Source organism: Carcharodon carcharias, chromosome 14, assembly GCF_017639515.1.
Source record: "Carcharodon carcharias isolate sCarCar2 chromosome 14, sCarCar2.pri, whole genome shotgun sequence".
Lineage (NCBI taxonomy): Eukaryota > Metazoa > Chordata > Chondrichthyes > Lamniformes > Lamnidae > Carcharodon > Carcharodon carcharias.
The window spans coordinates 92922477-92946758 of record NC_054480.1 but is presented as its reverse complement, the minus strand read 5'-3'; positions in this window follow the sequence as shown (position 1 = coordinate 92946758).

The window sequence follows — 24282 nt, the reverse complement described above, 5'->3', positions numbered from 1 at the left end:
TCACCACACACACCCTCACTCTCACAGACATAAGCTCTCTCTCACTGCCGCATGCACCCTCTCTCTCACTCCCACACGCACCCTCCCTCTCACTCCCACACGCTCCCTCTCTATCACTCCCACACGCCACCTCTCTCACTCACACACGCAATCTCTCTTTCACTCATACACGCTCCCTCTCTCTCACACCCACACGCACCCTCACTCTCACTCCCACACGCAACCTCTCTCTCATTCCCACACGCACCATCTCTCTCACTCCAACATGCACCCTGGCTCTCACTCCCACACGCACCCTCTCTCTCACTCCCACATGCACCTTCTCTCTATCTCCCACACGCACCCTCTCTCTCACTTCCACATGCACCCTCTCTCTCTCTCCCAAACGCACTCTCTCTCTCACACCCACACGCACCCTCTCTCTCAAACCCACACGCACCCTCTCTCTCACTCCCACACGGACCCTCACTCTCACACGCATCCTCACTCTCACTCCCACACGCACCCTCTCTCTCACTCATACACGCACCCTCTCTCTCACACCCACACGCACCCTTGCTCTCAAACCCACACGCACCCTCTCTCTCACACCCACACGCACCCTGACTCTCACTTCCACACGCACACTCACTCTCACTCCCACATGCACCTTCTCTCTATCTCCCACACGCACCCTCTCTCCCACACCACACACACCCTCACTCTCACAGACATAAACTCTCTCTCACTCCCGCATGCACCCTCTCTCTCACTCCCACACGCACCCTCCCTCTCACTCCCACACGCTCCCTCTCTCTCATCCCCACAGGCACCCTCTCTCTCATTCCCACACGCACCCTCTCTCTCACGCACACACGCACCCTCTCTCTCACTCATAAACGCTCCCTCTCTCTCACACCCACACGCACCCTCTCTCTCAAACCCACACGCACCCTCTCTCTCACTCCCACACGCACCCTCTCTCTCACTCCCACACGCACCCTCACTCTCACTCCCACACGCACCCTCACTCTCACTCCCACACGCACCCTCTCTCTCATTCCCACACGCACCATCTCTCTCACTCCCACATGCACCCTGTCTCTCACTCCCACACGCACCCTCTCTCTCACTTCCACATGCACCTTCTCTCTCTCTCCCAAACGCACCCTCTCTCTCTCCCAAACGCACCCTCTCTGTCACTCCCACACACACTTACCCTCTCTCTCACTCCCACACGCACCCTCTCTCTCACTCCCACACGCACCCGCTCTCTCAGTCCCACACACACCCTCTCTCTCACTCCCACACGCGCCCTCTCCCTCACTACCACACGCACCATTTCTCTCATTCCCACACACATCTTGTCTCTCACTCCCACACGCACCCTCACTCTCACTCCCACACGCAACCTCTCTCACTCCCACACGCACCCTCTCTCTCACTCCCACATGCACATTCTCTCTCACTCCCACACGCAGCCTCTCTCACACTCCCAAAAGCACCCTCTCTCTAACTCCCACATGCAGCCTCTCTCTCACTCCCACACCCACCCTCTCTCTCACTCCCAGACGCACCCTTTCTCTCACGCCCACACGCAAGCTCTCTCTCACTCTTACACGCTCACTCTCTCTCATTCCCACAGTCACCCTCTCTCTCATTCCCACACGCACCCTCTCTCTCACTCCCACACGCAACCTCTCTCTCACTCCCACACGCAACCTCTCTCACTCCCACACGTACTCTCTATCTCTCTCTCCCACATGCACCCTCTCGCTCACGCACACACGAACCCTCTCTCTCACTCATACAAGCACCCTCTCTCTCACTCCCACACGCACCCTCTCTCTCAAACCCACACGCACCCTCTCTCTCACTCCCACACACACCCTCACTCTCACAGACATAATCTCTCTTTCACTCCCGCAAGCACCCTCTCTCTCACTCCCAAACGAACCCGCTCTCTCACTCCCACACGCACCCTCTCTCTCACTCCCACACGCACCCTCTCTCTCACTCCCACACGCACCCTCCCTCTCTCTCCCACACGCTCCCTATCTCTCATCCGCACAGGCACCCTCTCTCTCATTCCCACAAGCACCCTCTCTCTCACTCCCACACGCAAACTCTCTCACTCCCACACGCACTCTCTCTCTCTCTCTCTCCCACACGCACCCTCTCTATCACGCACACACGCACCCTCTCTCTCACTCATACACGCACCCTCTCTCTCACACCCACACGCACCCTCTCTCTCAAACCCAAACGCACCCTCTCTCTCACTCCCACACGCACCCTCACTCTCACTCCCACACGCATTCTCTCTCTCACTCCCACACGCACCCTCCCTCTCACTCCCACACGCTCCCTCTCTCTCATCCCCACAGGCACCCTCTCACTCATTCCCACACGCACCCTCTCTCACTCCCACACGCAACCTCTCTCACTCCCACACGCAATCTCTCTCTCTCTCTCTTCCACACGCACCCTCTCTCTCAAGCACACACGCACCCTCTCTCTCACTCATACACGCTCCCTCTCTCTCACACCCACACGCACCCTCTCTCTCAAACCCACACGCACCCTCTCTCTCACTCCCACACGCACCCTCTCTCTCACTTCCACATGCACCCTCTCTCTCTCTCACAAACGCACCCTCTCTCTCACACCCACACGCATCCTCTCTCTCAAACCCACACGCACCCTCTCTCTCACTCCCACACGCAACCTCTCTCTCACTCCCACACGTACCCTCACTCTCACTCCCACACGCACCCTCTCTCCCATTCCCACATGCACCATCTCTCTCACTCCCACACGCACCCTGGCTCTCACTCAAACACGCACCCTCTCTCTCACTCCCACATGCACCCTCTCTCTCACTACCACATGCACGCTCTCTCTCTCTCCCAAACGCACCCTCTCTCTCACTCCCACACGCACCCTCTCTCCCACACCACACACACCCTCACTCTCACAGACATAAGCTCTCTCTCACTCCCGCATGCACCCTCTCTCTCACTCCCACACGCACCCTCTCTCACACTCCCACACGCAACCTCTCTCACTCCCACACGCACTCTCTCTCTCTCTCCCACACGCACCCTCTCTCTCACGCACACACGCACCCTCTCTCTCACTCATACACGCTCCCTCTCTCTCACACCCACACGCACCCTGTCTCTCACGCCCACACGCACCCTCTCTCTCACTCCCACATGCACCTTCTCTCTATCTCCCACACGCACCCTCTCTCTCACTTCCACATGCACCCTCTCTCTCTCTCCCAAACACACCCTCTCTCTCACTCCCACACCCACACACCCTCTCTCTCACTCCCACACGCACCCTCTCTCTCTCACTCCCACACGCATCCGCTCTCTCAGTCCCACACATACCCTCTCTCTCACTCCCACACGCGCCCTCTCCCTCACTACCACACGCACCTTTTCGCTCATTCCCACACACATCTTGTCTCTCACTCCCACATGCACCCTCACTCTCACTCCCACACGCACCCTCTCTCTCACTCCCACATGCACATTCTCTCTCACTCCCACACGCTCCCTCTCTCAAACTCCCAAAAGCACGCTCTCTCTCACTCCCACATGCAGCCACTCTCTCACTCCCACACCCACCCTCTCTCTCACTCCCAGTCGCACCCTTTCTCTCACGCCCACACGCAAGCTCTCTCTCACTCTTACACGCTGCCTCTCTCTCATTCCCACAGGCACCCTCTCTCTCATTCCCACACGCACCTTCTCTCTCACTCCCACACGCAACCTCTCTCACTCCCACACGCACTCTCTATCTCTCTCTCCCACATGTACCCTCTCGCTCCCGCACACACGCAACCTCTCTCTCACTCATACACGCACCCTCTCTCTCACACCCACACGCACCCTCTCTCTCAAACCCACACGCACCCTCTCTCTCACTCCCACACGCACCCTCACGCTCACTCCCACATGCACCCTCTCTCTCATACCCACACGCACCCTCACTCTCACTTCCACACGCACCTTCACTCTCACTCCCACACGCTTCCTCACTCTCACTCCCACACGCACCCTCTCTCTCACTCATACACGCACTCTGTCTCTCACACCCACACGCACCCTCTCTCTCAAACCCACACGCACCCTCTCTCTCACTCCCACACGCACCCTCACTCTCACTTCCACACGCACCCTCACTCTCACTCCCCCAAGCACCTTCTCTCTATCTCCCACACGCACCCTCTCTCCCTCACCACACACACCCTCACTCTCACAGACATAAGCTCTCTCTCACTGCCGCATGCACCCTCTCTCTCACTCCCACACGCACCCTCCCTCTCACTCCCACACGCTCCCTCTCTCTCATCCCCACAGGCACCCTCTCTCTCATTCCCACACGCACCCTCTCTCTCACTCCCACACGCCACCTCTCTCACTCACACACGCAATCTCTCTTTCACTCATACACGCTCCCTCTCTCTCACACCCACACGCACCCTCACTCTCACTCCCACACGCACCCTCTCTCTCATTCCCACACGCATCATCTCTCTCACTCCCACACGCACCCTGGCTCTCACTCCCACACGCACCCTCTCTCTCACTCCCACATGCACCTTCTCTCTATCTCCCACACGCACCCTCTCTCTCACTTCCACATGCACCCTCTCTCTCTCTCCCAAACGCACTCTCTCTCTCACACCCACACGCACCCTCTCTCTCAAACCCACACGCACCCTCTCTCTCACTCCCACACGGACCCTCACTCTCACTCCCACACGCATCCTCACTCTCACTCCCACACGCACCCTCTCTCTCACTCATACACGCACCCTCTCTCTCACACCCACACGCACCCTTGCTCTCAAACCCACACGCACCCTCTCTCTCACACCCACACGCACCCTCACTCTCTCTTCCACACGCACACTCACTCTCACTCCCACATGCACCTTCTCTCTATCTCCCACACGCACCCTCTCTCCCACACCACACACACACTCACTCTCACAGACATAAACTCTCTCTCACTCCCGCATGCACCCTCTCTCTCACTCCCACACGCACCCTCCCTCTCACTCCCACACGCTCCCTCTCTCTCATCCCCACAGGCACCCTCTCTCTCATTCCCACACGCACCCTCTCTCTCACGCACACACGCACCCTCTCTCTCACTCATAAACGCTCCCTCTCTCTCACACCCACACGCACCCTCTCTCTCAAACCCACACGCACCCTCTCTCTCACTCCCACACGCACCCTCTCTCTCACTCCCACACGCACCCTCTCTCTCACTCCCACACGCACCCTCACTCTCACTCCCACACGCACCCTCTCTCTCATTCCCACACGCACCATCTCTCTCACTCCCACATGCACCCTGTCTCTCACTCCCACACGCACCCTCTCTCTCACTTCCACATGCACCTTCTCTCTCTCTCCCAAACGCACCCTCTCTCTCTCCCAAACGCACCCTCTCTGTCACTCCCACACACACTTACCCTCTCTCTCACTCCCACACGCACCCTCTCTCTCTCACTCCCACACGCACCCGCTCTCTCAGTCCCACACACACCCTCTCTCTCACTCCCACACGCGCCCTCTCCCTCACTACCACACGCACCTTCTCTCTCATTCCCACACACATCTTGTCTCTCACTCCCACACGCACCCTCACTCTCACTCCCACACGCAACCTCTCTCACTCCCACACGCACCCTCTCTCTCACTCCCACAAGCACATTCTCTCTCACTCCCACACGCAGCCTCTCTCACACTCCCAAAAGCACCCTCTCTCTAACTCCCACATGCAGCCTCTCTCTCACTCCCACACCCACCCTCTCTCTCACTCCCAGACGCACCCTTTCTCTCACGCCCACACGCAAGCTCTCTCTCACTCTTACACGCTCACTCTCTCTCATTCCCACAGTCACCCTCTCTCTCATTCCCACACGCACCCTCTCTCTCACTCCCACACGCAAACTCTCTCTCACTCCCACACGCAACCTCTCTCACTACCACACGTACTCTCTATCTCTCTCTCCCACATGCACCCGCTCGCTCACGCACACACGTAACCTCTCTCTCACTCATACAAGCACCCTCTCTCTCACACCCACACGCACCCTCTCTCTCAAACCCACACGCACCCTCTCTCTCACTCCCACACACACCCTCACTCTCACAGACATAATCTCTCTTTCACTCCCGCATGCACCCTCTCTCTCACTCTCAAACGAACCCGCTCTCTCACTCCCACACGCACCCTCTCTCTCACTCCCACACGCACCCTCTCTCTCACTGCCACACGCACCCTCCCTCTCTCTCCCACACGCTCCCTATCTCTCATCCGCACAGGCACCCTCTCTCTCATTCCCACAAGCACCCTCTCTCTCACTCCCACACGCAAACTCTCTCACTCCCACACGCACTCTCTCTCTCTCTCTCTCCCACACGCACCCTCTCTCTGACGCACACACGCACCCTCTCTCTCACTCATACACGCACCCTCTCTCTCACACCCACACGCACCCTCTCTCTCAAACCCAAACGCACCCTCTCTCTCACTCCCACACGCACCCTCACTCTCACTCCCACACGCACCCTCTCTCTCACTCCCACACGCACCCTCCCTCTCACTCCCACACGCTCCCTCTCTCTCATCCCCACAGGCACCCTCTCACTCATTCCCACACGCACCCTCTCTCACTCCCACACGCAACCTCCCTCACTCCCACACGCAATCTCTCTCTCTCTCTCTTCCACACGCACCCTCTCTCTCAAGCACACACGCACCCTCTCTCTCACTCATACACGCTCCCTCTCTCTCACACCCACACGCACCCTCTCTCTCAAACCCACACGCACCCTCTCTCTCACTCCCACACGCACCCTCTCTCTCACTTCCACATGCACCCTCTCTCTCTCTCCCAAACGCACCCTCTCTCTCACACCCACACGCACCCTCTCTCTCAAACCCACACGCACCCTCTCTCTCACTCCCACACGCACCCTCACTCTCACTCCCACACGCATCCTCACTCTCACTCCCACACGCAGCCTCTCTCTCACTCATACACACAACCTCTCTCTCGCACCCACATGCACCCTCTCTCTCAAACCCACACGCACCCTCTCTCTCACACCCACATGCACCCTCACTCTCACTTCCTCACGCACCCTCACTCTCACTCCCACATGCACCTTCTCTCTATCTCCCACACGCACCCTCTCTCCCAATCCACACACACCCTCACTCTCACAGACATTAGCTCTCTCTCACTCCCGCATGAACCCTCTCTCTCATCCCCACAGGCACCCTCTCTCTCATTCCCACACGCACCCTCTCTCTCACTAATACTCGCTCCCTCTGTCTCACACCCACACGCACCCTCTCTCTCAAACCCACACGCACCCTCTCTCTCACTCCCACACGCAACCTCTCTCTCACTTCCACACGCACCCTAACTCTCACTCCCACACGCACCCTCACTCTCACTCCCACACGCACCCTCTCTCCCATTCCCACATGCACCATCTCTCTCACTCCCACACGCACCCTGGCTCACACTCAAACACGCACCCTCTCTCTCACTCCCACATGCACCCTCTCTCTCACTTCCACATGCACGCTCTCTCTCTCTCCCAAACGCACCCTCTCTCTGACTCCCACACGCACCCTCTCTCCCACACCACACACACCCTCACTCTCACAGACATAATCTCTCTCTCACTCCCGCATGCACCCTCTCTCTCACTCCCACACGCGCCCTCTCTCACACTCCCACACGCAACCTCTCTCACTCCCACACGCACTCTCTCTCTCTCTCCCACACGCACCCTCTCTCTCACGCACACACGCACCCTCTCTCTCACTCATACACGCTCCCTCTCTCTCACACCCACACGCACCCTCTCTCTCAAACCGACACGCACCCTCTCTCTCACTCCCACACGCACCCTCTCTCTCACTCCCACACGCACCCTCTCTCTCACTCCCACACGCACCCTCTCTCTCACTCCCACATGCACCCTCTCTCTCACTTCCACATGCACGCTCTCTCTCTCTCCCAAACGCACCCTCTCTCTCACTCCCACACGCACCCTCTCTCCCAACCACACACACCCTCACTCTCACAGACATAAGCTCTCTCTCACTCCCGCATGCACCCTCTCTCTCACTCCCACACGCACCCTCTGTCACACTCCCACACGCAACCTCTCTCACTCCCACACGCACTCTCTCTCTCTCTCCCACACGCACCCTCTCTCTCACGCACACACGCACCCTCTCTCTCACTCATACACGCTCCCTCTCTCTCACACCCACACGCACCCTCTCTCTCAAACCCACACGCACCCTCTCTCTCACTCCCACACGCACCCTCTCTCTCACTCCCACACGCACCCTCTCTCTCACTCCCACACGCACCCTCACTCTCACTCCCACACACAACCTCACTCTTACTCCCACACGCACCCTCTCTCTCAAACCGACACGCACCCTCTCTCTCACTCCCACACGCACCCTCTCTCTCACTCCCACACGCACCCTCTCTCTCACTCCCACACGCACCCTCTCTCTCACTCCCACATGCACCCTCTCTCTCACTTCCACATGCACGCTCTCTCTCTCTCCCAAACGCACCCTCTCTCTCACTCCCACACGCACCCTCTCTCCCACACCACACACACCCTCACTCTCACAGACATAAGCTCTCTCTCACTCCCGCATGCACCCTCTCTCTCACTCCCACACGCACCCTCTCTCACACTCCCACACGCAACCTCTCTCACTCCCACACGCACTCTCTCTCTCTCTCCCACACGCACCCTCTCTCTCACGCACACACGCACCCTCTCTCTCACTCATACACGCTCCCTCTCTCTCACACCCACACGCACCCTCTCTCTCAAACCCACACGCACCCTCTCTCTCACTCCCACACGCACCCTCTCTCTCACTCCCACACGCACCCTCTCTCTCACTCCCACACGCACCCTCACTCTCACTCCCACACACAACCTCACTCTTACTCCCACACGCACCCTCTCTCTCATTCCCACACGCACCATCTCTCTCACTCCCACAAGCACCCTGTCTCTCACTCCCACACGCACCCTCTCTCTCACTCCCACATGCACCTTCTCTCTATCTCCCACACGCACCCTCTCTCTCACTTCCACATGCACCCTCTCTCTCTCTCCCAAACGCACCCTCACACTCACTCCCACACCCACTCACCCTCTCTCTCACTCCCACACGCACCCGCTCTCTCAGTCCCACACATACCCTCTCTCTCACTCCCACACGCGCCCTCTCCCTCACTACCACACGCACCTTTTCGCTCATTCCCACACACATCTTGTCTCTCACTCCCACACGCACCCTCAATCTCATTCCCACACGCACCCGCTCTCTCACTCCCACATGCACATTCTCTCTCACTCCCACACGCTCCCTCTCTCACACTCCCAAAAGCACGCTCTCTCTCACTCCCACATGCAGCCACTCTCTCACTCCCACACTCACCCTCTCTCTCACTCCCAGACGCACCCTTTCTCTCACGCAAACCACGCAAGCTCTCTCTCACTCTTACACGCTCCCTCTCTCTCATTCCCACAGGCACCCTCTCTCTCATTCCCACACGCACCCTCTATCTCACTCCCACACGCAACTTCTCTCACTCCCACACGCACTCTCTATCTCTCTCTCCAACATGTACCCTCTCGCTCACGCACACACGCACCCTCTCTCTCACTCATACACGCACCCTCTCTCTCAAACCCACACGCACCCTCTCTCTCACTCCCACACGCACCCTCACTCTCACTACCACACGCACCCTCTCTCTCACACCCACACGCACCCTCACTCTCACTTCCACAAGCACATTCACTCTCACTCCCACACGCATCCTCACTCTCACTCCCACACGCACCCTCTCTCTCACTCATACACGCACCCTCTCTCTCACACCCACATGCACCCTCTCTCTCAAACCCACACGCACCCTCTCTCTCACTCCCACACGCACCCTCACTCTCACTTCCACATGCACCCTTACTCTCACTCCCCCATGCACCTTCTCTCTATCTCCCACACGCACCCTCTCTCCCACACCACACACACACTCTCTCTCACTCCCACACGCCACCTCTCTCACTTCCACACGCACTCTCTCTCTCTCTCTCTCCCACACGCACCCTCTCTCTCACGCACACACGCAACCTCTCTCTCACTCATACACGCTCCCTCTCTCTCACACCCACACGCACCCTCACTCTCACTCCCACACGTACACTCTCTCTCATTCCCACACGCACCATCTCTCTCACTCCCACACGCACCCTGGCTCTCACTCCCACACGCACCCTCTCTCTCACTCCCACATGCAACTTCTCTCTATCTCCCACACGCACCCTCTCTCTCACTCCCACATGCAACCTCTCTCTCTCTCCCAAACGCACCCTCTCTCTCACACCCACACGCAACCTCTCTCTCAAACCCACACGCACCCTCTCTCTCACTCCCACACGCACCCTCACTCTCACTCCCACACGCATCATCACTCTCACTCCCACACGCACCCTCTCTCTCACTCATACACGCACCCTCTCTGTCACACCCACACGCACCCTCTCTCTCAAACCCACACGCACCCTCTCTCTCACACCCACACGCACCCTCCCTCTCACTCCCACACGCTCCCTCTCTCTTATCCCCACAGGCACCCTCTCTCTCATTCCCACACGCACCCTCTCTCTCACGCACACACGCACCCTCTCTCTCACTCATACACGCTCCCTCTCTCTCACACCCACACGCACCCTCTCTCTCAAACCCACACGCACCCTCTCTCTCACTCCCACACGCACCCTCTCTCTCACTCCCACACGCACCCTCACTCTCACTCCAACACGCACCCTCACTCTCACTCCCACACGCACCCTCTCTCTCATTCCCACACGCACCATCTCTCTCACTCCCACACGCACCCTGTCTCTCACTCCAACACGCGCCCTCTCTCTCACTTCCACATGCACCTTCTCTCTCTCTCCCAAACGCACCCTCTCTCTCTCTCCCAAACGCACCCTCTCTCTCACTCCCACACCCACTCACCCTCTCTCTCACTCCCACACGCGCCCTCTCTCTCTTACTCCCACACGCACCCGCTCTCTCAGTCCCACACACACCCTCTCTCTCACTCCCACACGCGCCCTCTCCCTCACTACCACACGCACCTTTTCTCTCATTCCCACACACATCTTGTCTCTCACTCCCACACGCACCCTCACTCTCACTCCCACACGCAACTTCTCTCACTCCCACACGCACCCTCTCTCTCACTCCCACATGCACATTCTCTCTCACTCCCACACGCACCCTCTCTCACACTCCCAAAAGCACCCTCTCTCTCACTCCCACATGCAGCCTCTCTCTCACTGCCACACCCACCCTCTCTCTCACTCCCTGACGCACCCTTTCTCTCACGCCCACACGAAAGCTCTCTCTCACTCTTACACGCTCCCTCTCTCTCATTCCCACAGGCACTCTCTCTCTCATTCCCACACGCACCCTCTCTCTCACTTCCACACGCAACCTCTCTCTCACTCCCACACGCAACCTCTCTCACTCCCACACGCACTCTCTATCTCTCTCTCCCACATGCACCCTCTCGCTCACGCACACACGAACCCTCTCTCTCACTCATACAAGCAACCTCTCTCTCACACCCACACGCACCCTCTCTCTCAAACCCACACGCACCCTCTCTCTCACTCCCACACACACCCTCACTCTCACTCCCACACGCACCCTCTCTCTCACTCCCACACGCACCCTCTCTCTCACTCATACACGCACCCTCTCTCTCACACCCACACGCACCCTCTCTCTCAAACCCACACGCACCCTCTCTCTCACTACCACATGCACCCACACTCTCACTCCCAAATGCACCCTCACTCTCACTCCCACATGCACCTTCTCTCTATCTCCCACACGCGCCCTCTCTCCCACACCACACACAACCTCACTCTCACAGACATAATCTCTCTCTCACTCCCGCATGCACCCTCTCTCTCACTCCCAAACGAACCCGCTCTCTCACTCCCACACGCCCCCTCTCTCTCACTCCAACACGCACCCTCCCTCTCATTCCCACACGCTCCCTCTCTCTCATCCCCACAGGCACCCTCTCTCTCATTCCCACACGCACCATCTCTCTCACTCCCACACGCAAACTCTCTCACTCCCACACGCACTCTCTATCTCTCTCTCTCCCACACGCACCCTCTCTCTCACGCACACACGCACCCTCTCTCTCACTCATACACGCTCCCTCTCTCTCACACCCACACGCACCCTCTCTCTCAAACCCACACGCACCCTCTCTCTCACTCCCACACGCACCCTCTCTCTCACTCCCACACGCACCCTCACTCTCAATCCCACACGCACCCTCACTCACAATCCCACACGCACCCTCACTCTCACTCCCACACGCACCCTCTCTCTCATTCCCACACGCACCATCTCTCTCATTCCCACACGCACCCTGGCTCTCACTCCCACACGCACCCTCTCTCTCACTCCCACATGCACCTTCTCTCTATCTCCCACACGCACCCTCTCTCTCACTTCCACATGCCCCTCTCTCTCACTCATACACGCACCCTCTCTCTCACACCCACAAGCACCCTCTCTCTCAAACCCACACGCACCCTCTCTCTCACACCCACACGCACCCTCACTCTCACTTCCACACGCACCCTCACTCTCACTCCCACATGCACCTTCTCTCTATCTCCCACACGCACCCTCTCTCCCAAACCACACACACCCTCACTCTCACAGACATTAGCTCTCTCTCACTCCCGCATGCACCCTCTCTCTCACTCCCACACGCACCCTCCCTCTCACTCCCACACGCTCCCTCTCTCTCATCCCCACAGGCACCCTCTCTCTCATTCCCACACGCATCCTCTCTCTCACTCATACACGCGCCCTCTGTCTCACACCCACACGCACCCTCTCTCAAACCCACACGCACCCTCTCTCTCACTCCCACACGCAACCTCTCTCTCACTCCCACACGCACCCTCACTCTCACTCCCACACGCACCCTCACTCTCACTCCCACACACACCCTCTCTCCCATTCCCACACGCACCATCTCTCTCACTCCCACACGCACCCTGGCTCTCACTCAAACACGCACCCTCGCTCTCACTCCCACTTGCACCCTCTCTCTCACTTCCACATGCACCCTCTCTCTCTCTCCCAAACGCACCCTCTCTCTCACTCCCACACGCACCCTCTCTCTCAATCCCACACACACCCTCTCTCTCACTCCCACACGCACGCTCACTCTCACTCCCACACGCATCCTCACTCTCACTCCCACACGCAGCCTCTCTCTCACTCCCACACGCAACCCCTCTCACTCCCACACGCACTCTCTCTCTATCTCTCCCACACGCACCCTCTCTCTCACGCACACACGCACCCTCTCTCTCACTCATACATGCTCCCTCTCTCTCACACCCACACTCACCCTCTCTCAAACCCACACGCACCCTCTCTCTCACTCCCACACGCACCCTCTCTCTCACTCCCACACGCACCCTCACTCTCACTCCCACACGCACCCTAACTCTCACTCCCACACGCACCCTCTCTCTCATTCCCACACGCAGCATCTCTCTCACTCCCACAAGCACCCTCTCTCTCACTCCCACACGCACCCTCTCTCTCACTTCCATATGCACCCTCTCTCTCTCTCCCAAACGCACCCTCTCTCTCACTCCCACACCCACTCACCCTCTCTCTCACTCCCACACGCACCCTCTCTCTCTCAATCCCACACGCACCCGCTCTGTCAGTCCCACTCAAACCCTCTCTCTCACTCCCACACGCGCCCTCTCCCTCACTACCACACGCACCTTTTCTCTCATTCCCACACACATCTTATCTCTCACTCCCACACGCACCCTCACTCTCACTCCCACATGCACATTCTCTCTCACTCCCACACGCACCCTCTCTCACACTCCCAAAAGCACGCTCTCTCTCACTCCCACATGCAGCCACACTCTCACTCCCACACCCACCCTCTCTCTCACTCCCAGACGCACCCTTTCTCTCACGCCCACACGCAAGCTCTCTCTCACTCTTACACGCTCCCTCTCTCTCATTCCCACAGGCACCCTCTCTCTCATTCCCACACGCACCCTGTCTCTCACTCCCACACGCAACCTCTCTCTCACTCCCACACGCAACCTCTCTCACTCCCACACGCACTCTCTATCTCATTCCCACACGCACCATCTCTCTCACTCCCACACGCACCCTCACTCTCACTCCCACACGCACCCTCTCTCTCATTCCCACACGCACCATCTCTCTCACTCCCACACGCACCCTGGCTCTCACTCCCACACGCACCCTCTCTCTCACTCCCACATGCACCTTCTCTCTATCTCCCACACGCACCCTCTCTCTCACTTCCACATGCACCCTCTCTCTCTCTCCCAAACGCACCCTCTCTCTCACTCCCACACGCACCCTCACTCTCACTCCCACATGCATCCTCACTCTCACTCCCACACGCACCCTCTCTCTCACTCATACACACACCCTCTCTCTCACACCCACACGCACCCTCTCTCTCAAACCCACACGCACCCTCTCTCTCAAACCCTCACGCACCCTCTCTCTCACTCCAACATGCACCCTCTCTCTCACTCCCACACGCACACTCACTCTCAATCCCACACGCAACCTCACTCTCACTCCCACACGCACCCTCTCTCTCATTCCCACACGCACCATCTCTCTCACTCCCACACGCACCCTGGCTCTCAGTCCCACACGCACCCTCTCTCTCACTCCCACATGCACCTTCTCTCTATCTCCCACACGCACCCTCTCTCTCACTTCCACACGCACCCTCTCTCCCAAACCACACACACCCTCACTCTCACAGACATTAGCTCTCTCTCACTCCCACATGCACCCTCTCTCTCACTCCCACACGCACCCTCCCTCTCACTCCCACACGCTCCCTCTCTCTCATCCCCACAGGCACCCTCTCTCTCATTCCCACACGCATCCTTTCTCTCACTCATACACGCTCCCTCTGTCTCACACCCACACGCACCCTCTCTCTCAAACCCACACGCACCCTCTCTCTCACTCCCACACGCAACCTCTCTCTCACTCCCACACGCACCCTCACTCTCACTCCCACACGCAACCTCACTCTCACTCCCACACGCACCCTCTCTCCCATTCCCACATGCACCATCTCTCTCACTCCCACACGCACCCTGGCTCTCACTCAAACACGCACCCTCTCTCTCACTCCCACATGCACCCTCTCTCTCACTTCCACATGCACCCTCTCTCTCTCTCCCAAAAGCAACCTCTCTCTCAAACCCACACGCACCCTCTCTCTCACTCCCACACGCACCCTCACTCTCACTCCCACACGCATCATCACTCTCACTCCCACACGCACCCTCTCTCTCACTCATACACGCACCCTCTCTGTCACACCCACACGCACCCTCTCTCTCAAACCCACACGCACCCTCTCTCTCACACCCACACGCACCCTCACTCTCACTTCCACACGCACCCTCACTCTCACTCCCACATGCACCTTCTCTCTATCTCCCACACGCACCCTCTCTCCCACACCACACACACCCTCAGTCTCACAGACATAAGCTCTCTCTCACTCCCGCATGCACCCTCTCTCTCACTCCCACACGCACCCTCCCTCTCACTCCCACACGCTCCCTCTCTCTTATCCCCACAGGCACCCTCTCTCTCATTCCCACACGCACCCTCCCTCTCACTCCCACATGCACCTTCTCTCTATCTCCCACACGCACCCTCTCTCCCACACCACACACACCCTCACTCTCACAGACATAAGCTCTCTCTCACTCCCGCATGCACCCTCTCTCTCACTCGCACACGCACCCTCTCTCTCACTCCCACACGCAACCTCTCTCACTCCCACACGCACTCTCTCTCTCTCTCTCCCACACGCACCCTCTCTCTCACGCACACACGCACCCTCTCTCTCACTCATACACGCTCCCTCTCTCTCACACCCACACTCACCCTCTCTCTCAAACCCACACGCACCCTCTCTCTCACTCCCACATGCACCATCTCTCTCACTCCCACAAGCACCCTCACTCTCACTCCCACACGCACCCTCACTCTCACTCCCACACGCACCCTCTCTCTCATTCCCACACGCACCATCACTCTCATTCCCACACGCACCCTCTCTCTCACTCCCACACGCACCCTCTCTCTCACTTCCACATGCACCCTCTCTCTCTCTCCCTAACGCACCCTCTCTCTCACTCCCATACCCACTCACCCTCTCTCTCACTCCCACACGCACCCTCTCTCTCTCAATCCCACACGCACCCGCTCTCTCAGTCCCACTCAAACCCTCTCTCTCACTCCCACACGCGCCCTCTCCCTCACTACCACACACACCTTTTCTCTCATTCCCACACACATCTTGTCTCTCACTCCCACACGCACCCTCACTCTCACTCCCACCTGCCACCTCTCTCACTCCCACACGCACCCTCTTTCTCACTCCCACATGCATATTCTCTCTCACTCCCACACGCACCCTCTCTCACACTCCCAAAAGCACGCTCTCTCTCACTCCCACATGCAGCCACACTCTCACTCCCACACCCACCCTCTCTCTCACTCCCAGACGCACCCTTTCTCTCACGCCCACACGCAAGCTCTCTCTCACTCTTACACGCTCCCTCTCTCTCATTCCCACAGGCACCCTCTCTCTCATTCCCACACGCACCCTGTCTCTCCCTCCCACACGCAACCTCTCTCACTACCACACGCACTCTCTATCTCTCTCTCCCACATGCACTCTCTCGCTGACGCCCACACGCACCCTCTCTCTCACTCATACACGCACCCTCTCTCTCACACCCACACGCACTCTCTCTCTCAAACCCACACGCACCCTCTCTCTCACTCCCACACGCACCCTCACTCTCACTCCCACACGCACTCTCTCTCTCACTCCCACACGCACCATCTTTCTCACTCATACACGCACCCTCTCTCACATACCTCACACGCCCTCACTCTCACAGACATAAGCTCTCTCTCACTCCCACACCCACTCACCCTCTCTCTCACTCCCACACGCACCCTCTCTCTCTCAATCCCACATGCACCCGCTCTCTCAGTCCCACACAAACCCTCTCTCTCACTCCCACACGCGCCCTCTATCTCACTACCACACGCACCTTTTCTCTCATTCCCACACACATCTTGTCTCTCACTCCCACACGCACCCTCACTCTCACTCCCACATGCAACCTCTCTCACTCCTTCATGGACCCTCGCTCTCACTCCCACATGCACATTCTCTCTCACTCCCACACGCACCCTCTCTCACAATCCCAAAAGCACGCTCTCTCTCACTCCCATATGCAGCCACTCTCTCACTCCCACACCCACCCTCTCTCTCACTCCCACATGCACCCTCACTCTCACTCCCACACGCACCCTCCCTCTCACTCCCACATGCACCTTCTCTCTATCTCCCACACGCACCCGCTCTCCCACACCACACACACCCTCACTCTCACAGACATAAGCTCTCTCTCACTCCCGCATGCACCCTCTCTCTCACTCGCACACGCACCCTCTCTCTCACTCCCACACGCAACCTCTCTCACTCCCACACGCACTCTCTCTCTCTCTCTCCCACACGCACCCTCTCTCTCACGCACACACGCACCCTCTCTCTCACTCATACACGCTCCCTCTCTCTCACACCCACACTCACCCTCTCTCTCAAACACACACGCACCCTCTCTCTCACTCCCACATGCACCATCTCTCTCACTCCCACAAGCACCCTCACTCTCACTCCCACACGCACCCTCACTCTCACTCCCACACGCACCCTCTCTCTCATTCCCACACGCACCATCACTCTCATTCCCACACGCACCCTCTCTCTCACTCCCACACGCACCCTCTCTCTCACCTCCACATGCACCCTCTCTCTCCCTCCCTAACGCACCCTCTCTCTCACTCCCACACCCACTCACCCTCTCTCTCACTCCCACACGCACCCTCTCTCTCTCAATCCCACACGCACCCGCTCTCTCAGTCCCACTCAAACCCTCTCTCTCACTCCCACACGCGCCCTCTCCCTCACTACCACACGCACCTTTTCTCTCATTCCCACACACATCTTGTCTCTCACTCCCACACGCACCCTCACTCTCACTCCCACCTGCCACCTCTCTCACTCCCACACGCACCCTCTTTCTCACTCCCACATGCATATTCTCTCTCACTCCCACACGCACCCTCTCTCACACTCCCAAAAGCACGCTCTCTCTCACTCCCACATGCAGCCACACTCTCACTCCCACACCCACCCTCTCTCTCACTCCCAGACGCACCCTTTCTCTCACGCCCACACACAAGCTCTCTCTCACTCTTACACGCTCCCTCTCTCTCATTCCCACAGGCACCCTCTCTCTCATTCCCACACGCACCCTGTCTCTCCCTCCCACACGCAACCTCTCTCACTACCACATGCACTCTCTATCTCTCTCTCCCACATGCACTCTCTCGCTGACGCCCACACGCACCCTCTCTCTCACTCATACACGCACCCTCTCTCTCACACCCACACGCACTCTCTCTCTCTCAAACCCACACGCACCCTCTCTCTCACTCCCACACGCACCCTCACTCTCACTCCCACACGCACTCTCTCTCTCACTCCCACAGGCACCATCTTTCTCACTCATACACGCACCCTCTCTCACATACCACACACGCCCTCACTCTCACAGACATAAGCTCTCTCTCACTCCCACACCCACTCACCCTCTCTCTCACTCCCACACGCACCCTCTCTCTCTCAATCCCACATGCACCCGCTCTCTCAGTCCCACACAAACCCTCTCTCTCACTCCCACACGCGCCCTCTATCTCACTACCACACGCACCTTTTCTCTCATTCCCACACACATCTTGTCTCTCACTCCCACACGCACCCTCACTCTCACTCCCACATGCAACCTCTCTCACTCCTTCATGGACCCTCGCTCTCACTCCCACATGCACATTCTCTCTCACTCCCACACGCACCCTCTCTCACACTCCCAAAAGCACGCTCTCTCTCACTCCCACATGCAGCCACTCTCTCACTCCCACACCCACCCTCTCTCTCACTCCCAGACGCACCCTTTCTCTCACGCCCACACGCAAGCTCTCTCTCACTCTTACACGTTCCCTCTCTCTCATTCCCACAGGCACCCTCTCTCTCATTCCCACACGCACCCTCTCTCTCACTCCCACACGGAACCTCTCTCACTACCACACGCACTCTCTATCTCTCTCTCCCACATGCAATCTCTCGCTCACGCGCACACGCACCCTCTCTCTCACTCATACACGCACCCTCTCTCTCACACCCACACGCACCCTCACTCTCACTCCCACACGCACCCTCTCTCTCACTCCCACACGCACCCTCTTTCTCACTCATTCAAGCACCCTCTCTCTCACACCCACACGCACCCTCTCTCACAAACCCAAACGCACCCTCTCTCTCACTCCCACACGCACCCTCTCTCTCACTCCCACACGCACCCTCACTCTCACTCCCAAATGCACGCTCACTCACACTCCCACATGCACCTTCTCTCTTCACCCACAGGCACCCTCTCTCCCACACCACACACACCCTCACTCTCACAGACATAATCTCTCTCTCACTCCCGCTTGCACCCTCTCTCTCACTCCCAAACGAACCCGCTCTCTCACTCCCACACGCACCCTCTCTCTCACTCCCACACGCACCCTCCCTCTCATCCCACATGCTCCCTCTTTCTCATCCCCACAGGCACCCTCTCTCTCATTCCCACACGCACCCTCTCTCTCACTCCCACACGCAAACTCTCTCTCTCCCAAACGCACTCTCTCTCTCTCTCCCACACGCACCCTCTCTCTCACGCACACACGCACCCTCTCTCTCACTCATACACGCACCCTCTCTATCACAGCCTCACGCACCCTCTCTCTCAAACCCACACGCACCCTCTCTCTCACTCCCACACGCACCCTCACTCTCACTCCCACATGCACCCTCTCTCTCACACCCACATGCACCTTCTCTCTATCTCCCACACGCACCCTCTCTCTCACTTCCACATGCACCCTCTCTCTCACTCCCAAATGCACCCTCTCTCTCACTCCCACACCCACTTCACCCTCTCTCTCACTCCCATACGCACCCTCTCTCTCTCACTCCCACTCTCACCTGCTCTCTCAATTACACAAACACCCTCTCTCTCACTCACACACGCGCCCTCTCCCTCACTACCACACGCACCTTTTCTCTCATTCCCACACACATCTTGTCTCTCACTCCCACACACACCTTCTCTCACTCCCACACACACTTTCCCTCTCAATCCCACAAACATTTTTTTCACTCCCACACACACGTTCTCTCTCACTCCCTCACCATCTCTCTCACTCCCACATGCACACACACACCCTCTCTCTCACGCCCACACGCACCCTCACTCTCACTCCCACACGCACCGTCTCTCTCACTCCCCCATGCAACTTCTCTCTCTCTCCCACACGCACCCTCTCTCTCACTCCCACATGCACCCTTTCTTACACTCCCACATGCTCCCTATTTCTCATTCCCACACGCACACTCTCTCTCACTCCCACACGCACCCTCACTCTCACTCCCACACGCAACCTCTCTCACTCCCACACGCACCCTCTCTCTCACTCCCACATGCACATTCTCTCTCATTCCCACACGCACCCTCTCTCACACTCCCAAAAGCACCCTCTCTCTCACTCCCACATGCAGCCTCTCTCTCACTCCCACACGCACCCTCTCTCTCATTCCCACATGCACCCTCTCTCTCACTCCCACACCCACCCTCTCTCTCACTCCCAGATGCACCCTTTCTCTCACGCCCACACGCAAGCTCTCTCTCACTCTTACACGCACCCTCTCTCTCATTGCCACAGGCACCCTACCTCTCATTCCCACACGCACCCTCTCTCTCACTCCCACACGCAACCTCTCTCTCACTCCCACACGCAAACTCTCTCACTCCCACACGCACTCTCTATCTCTCTCTCCCACACGCACCCTCTCGCTCACGCACACACGCACCCTCTCTCTCACTCATACACGCACCCTCTCTCTCACACCCACACGCACCCTGTCTCTCAAACCCACACGCACCCTCTCTCTCACCCCCACACGCACCCTCACTCTCACTCCCACACGCACCCTCTCTCTCACGCACACACGCACCCTCTCTCTCACTCATACACGCACCCACTCTCTCACACCCACACGCACCCTCTCTCTCAATCCCACACGCACCCTCTCTCTCACTCCCACACGCACCCTCACTCCCACTCCCAACGCACCCTCACTCCCACTCCCACACGCAGCCTCTCTCTCATTCCCACACGCACCCTCCCTCTCACTCCCACACGCACCCCGTCTCTCACTCCCACACGCACCCTCTCTCTCACTCCCACATGCACCTTCACTCTATCTCCCACAAGCACCCTCTCTCTCACTTCCACATGCACCCTCTCTCTCACTCCCACATACAGCCTCTCTCTCACTCCCACACCCACGCACCCTCTCTCTCAATCCCACATGCACCCAGTCTCTCTCACTCCCACACATAACCACTCTCTCAGTCCCACACACACCCTCTCTCTCACTCCCACACGCGCCCTCTCCCTCACTACCTCACGCACCTTTTCTCTCATTCCCTCACGCATCTTGTCTCTCACTCCCACACACATCTTGTCTCTCACTCCCACACACACCTTCTCTCACTCCCACACACACTTTCTCTCTCAATCCCACAAACATTTTTTTCACTCCCACACACACTTTCTCTCTCACTCCCACACCAACTCTCTCTCTCCCACACCCACACCCACACCCTCTTTCTCACTCAAATTCACAAACATACCCTCTCCCTCACTCCAACATGCACACACAACATCTCTCTCACTCCCCCTCACACACCTTTTCTCACTCTCACTCCACACACCATCTTTCTCATTCCCCACACGCACCCGCTTTTTGATTCAACACACACGCACCCGCTTTCTCACTTCCACACACACCTTCTCTCTCATTCCCACACAGGCACCCATTTCTCACTCCCACACACACCTTCTCTCACATCCAACATAGACCTCTCACTCCCACACACACCTTCTCTCTCACTCCCACACGCACCCCCTCTCTCACTCCCACATGCACATTCTCTCTCACTCCCACACGCACCTTCTCTCACACTCCCAAATGCACCCTCTCTCTCACTCCCACATGCAGCCTCTCTCTCACTCCCACACGCACCCTCTCTCTCATTCCCACACGCACCCTCTCTCTCACTCCCACACCCACCCTCTCTCTCACTCCCAAACGCACCCTCTCTCTCACTCCCATACGCACCCTCTCTCTCTCACTCCCACTCTCACCTGCTCTCTCAGTTCCACAAACACCCTCTCTCTCACTCACACACGCGCCCTCTCCCTCACTACCATATGCACCTTTTCTCTCATTCCCACACACATCTAGTCTCTCACTCCCACACACACCTTCTCTCACTCCCACACACACTTTCCCTCTCAATCCCACAAACATTTTTTTCACTCCCACACACACCTTCTCTCTCACTCCCTCACCAACTCTCTCACTCCCACACGCACACAAACACCCTCTCTCTCACGCCCACACGCACCCTCACTCTCACTCCCACACGCACCGTCTCTCTCACTCCCCCATGCACCTTCTCTCTCTCTCCCACACGCATCCTCTCTCTCACTCCCACATGCACCCTTTCTTACACTCCCACATGCTCCCTATTTCTCATTCCCACACGCACACTCTCTCTCACTCCCACACGCACCCTCACTCTCACTCCCACACGCAACCTCTCTCACTCCCACACGCACCCTCTCTCTCACTCCCACATGCACATTCTCTCTCATTCCCACACGCACCCTCTCTCACACTCCCAAAAGCACCCTCTCTCTCACTCCCACATGCAGCCTCTCTCTCACTCCCACACGCACCCTCTTTCTCATTCCCACATGCACCCTCTCTCTCACTCCCGCACCCACCCTTTCTCTCACTCCCAGATGCACCCTTTCTCTCACGCCCACACGCAAGCTCTCTCTCACTCTTACACGCACCCTCTCTCTCATTCCCACAGGCACCCTACCTCTCATTCCCACACGCAACCTCTCTCTCACTCCCACACGCAACCTCTCTCTCACTCCCTCACGCAAACTCTCTCACTCCCACACGCACTCTCTATCTCTCTCTCCCACACGCACCCTCTCGCTCACGCACACACGCACCCTCTCTCTCACTCATACACGCACCCTCTCTCTCACACCCACACGCACCCTGTCTCTCAAACCCACACGCACCCTCTCTCTCACCCCCACACGCACCCTCACTCTCACTCCCACACGCACCCTCTCTCACGCACACACGCACCCTCTCTCTCACTCATACACGCACCCACTCTCTCACACCCACACGCACCCTCTCTCTCAATCCCACACGCACCCTCTCTCTCACTCCCAAACGCACCCTCACTCCCACTCCCAACGCACCCTCACTCCCAATCCCACACGCACCCTCTCTCTCATTCCCACACGCACCCTCCCTCTCACTCCCACACGCACCCCGTCTCTCACTCCCACACGCACCCTCTCTCTCACTCCCACATGCACCTTCACTCTATCTCCCACAAGCACCCTCTCTCTCACTTCCACATGCACCCTCTCTCTCACTCCCACATACAGCCTCTCTCTCACTCCCACACCCACGCACCCTCTCTCTCAATCCCACATGCACCCAGTCTCTCTCACTCCCACACATAACCGCTCTCTCAGTCCCACACACACCCTCTCTCTCACTCCCACACGCGCCCTCTCCCTCACTACCTCACGCACCTTTTCTCTCATTCCCTCACGCATCTTGTCTCTCACTCCCACACACATCTTGTCTCTCACTCCCACACACACCTTCTCTCACTCCCACACACACTTTCTCTCTCAATCCCACAAACATTTTTTTCACTCCCACACACACTTTCTCTCTCACTCCCACACCAACTCTCTCTCTCCCACACCCACACCCTCTTTCTCACTCAAATTCACAAACATACCCTGTCCCTCACT